Source organism: Orycteropus afer, unplaced genomic scaffold, assembly GCF_000298275.1.
Source record: "Orycteropus afer afer isolate SDZICR_OR568_19922 unplaced genomic scaffold, OryAfe1.0 scaffold00577, whole genome shotgun sequence".
Lineage (NCBI taxonomy): Eukaryota > Metazoa > Chordata > Mammalia > Tubulidentata > Orycteropodidae > Orycteropus > Orycteropus afer.
In genome coordinates, this window is record NW_006922164.1 from 1,371,990 (window position 1) to 1,374,153 (window position 2,164).

A 2,164-nucleotide genomic window follows, 5' to 3' on the forward strand; every position below is an offset into this window, starting at 1 on the left:
AGGGTTTGCCAGGCTGTCATCTTTACTGAAGCAGATTGCCTGGGCTTTCCCCCTTGGAGCCTCTGAGGGGGATTTGAACCACCAGCCTTTTGGTTAACACCTGACCCCTTAAGTTTGTTCTAGAAAGCACATTATCAGATTAACGTGATACAAAGTGACAGGGACTTTGTGACTTGGAATCATTATATAACAGATCATCTAGCCAATAATCCTTTTAATGACAATGAATAAAATTGTTCCACCTTTGGGTTTTTCTTCTGATTTTTGTCTGTTGTATATACAATAGTTTAATGTCATAATGGGAATTTAACAAAAGGATCAAGTATCACTCATACAGGCGCTCTGGTGGCTCAGTGGTTAATCGCTCAGGTGTGAACCCAAAAGTTGGCCATTCGAACCCACCAGCCATTCCATGGGAGAAAGATGTGGTAGCCTGCCTCTGTAGTGATTTACAACCTTGAATACCCTACGAAGCAGTTCGCCTCTGTCCTCCAGGGTCACTATGAGTTGGGATCAACTTGACAGCAGCAGGTATCAATGACTCATATCAACTATTTTTATATTTACTTTCTTTTGGGTCCTTGTACATATGCATACTTGCTTTTAAGGAGCTGTAAACAGAGATTAAGGGGTTCCCAGGTGGTTCAAACAGTTACACACTTGACAACTAACCAAATGATTGAAGGTTCGAGATCACCCAGAGGCACTTAGAAGAAAGACCTAGCATTCTATTTCTGAAAAGTCCACCACTGAAAACCCCATGGAGCATGGTTCCATTCTGATACACATGGGGCTGTGGTGAATTGGAGGCCACACCACAGCGGTGGAGTAGGGGTGTGAGGGTCAGACACTGCTGTGCATGTGCAGGGAGACAGCTCAGGGGGCAGGAGTACATGGAGGGATGGACACAGGGAGGAAGTAACTATGGGGAGGAAGTGGGGGGAGCTGTTGCATTGTGGGTAACTGTAGTCAATATCATGAGACAAAGTGTATGTGAGCTACTGTATGGAAAGTGAATTTTCTCTGTAAACTTTCACCCAAGTCACAATAAAAATTAAAAAAAAATAATTATTATTTTGTGACAAAGTATATTCAAATCAGGATTAACAGGATACTACCTACTGGAAGGGTTGATTCTGAGGGTTAAGGCCCTGCCCTGAGCATCTTTACAAACCAAAGAATATCTTACCTGACCAATTAGGAGATATGGTAACTAACATACTGAAGGCCACTTTATCCTTAAGGATTAATGGGTTGCATTCCAGTGGATTCTGAAAGTAATGGAAGAAGAGTAGCAAAAGAAGTACTAGTGCCGAACACTTGCAGTAATGGGTTTTGTTGGGTGTCTTGAGCTCTGGTGGTGCAGTGCCTAAGGCATTTGACTGCCAACCAGAAGGCTGGTGGTTCAAACCCACCAGCCACTCCTCAGAAGGAAGGTGGGGCAATCTACTTCCACAGGGATGCCGCCTCAGAAACCCAAGGAGGGGTCACTATGAGTCAAATCGACTTCACAGCAGTGAGTTTGGTTTAGTTTAATGTTTGTCAGGAGAACGAAACACTGCCCAGTCCTGTGCCAGCCTCACAATCCTTGCTATACCTGAGCCCATCATTGCAGCAGCCATTGTGTCAGTCTATCTCATTGAGGGCCTTCCCCTTTTTCATTGAGCCTCCACTTTACCAAGCATGATATCCTTCTCCAGGGAATGGTCCTTTCTGAAAACATGACCAAAGTAGGTGGACAAAGTCTGGCCATTCTCACTTCTAAGGAGCACTCCAGCTGCACATCATCATAAGTGTTTTGAATCCCTTCACTTTTGGCAATATAGGTAGCATCGTCTGCATATTGCAGTTTGTTAGGGCTGGTAGAGGTATGTAACGTGCTTTTTATTTGTCCTTTCCATGTGGCATATATCAGCCACACTAAGATTGATGTATTCCTGCTTTTGAGTCATTTCAGTAAAACAGCAGAGCTTCTATCTTGAGGTAGTTAAAAATATGCTCTTACACCTACAGTTAAAAAGAAAAGTTTGCATGGAATATAGTACTCCACTTTCCTGGAGTCAATTCTAACTCACAGCGCCCCTAGAGGACAGAGTGGAACTGCACCACAGGGTCTCCAAGGCTGTCAGTCTTCACAGAAGCAAAGCCCAAACCAAACCCACTG

The 2,164-nt window shown here is 43.9% G+C and overlaps 1 protein-coding gene across 1 annotated transcript in view; it reads left to right on the forward strand.

Moving 5' to 3' along the window:
• Positions 1–2,164, forward strand: part of ANOS1 (anosmin 1) — a gene marked incomplete at its 5' end in the record, with an annotated part of 224,888 nt that overhangs the window by 184,523 nt on the left and 38,201 nt on the right. The window lies entirely within an intron of this gene.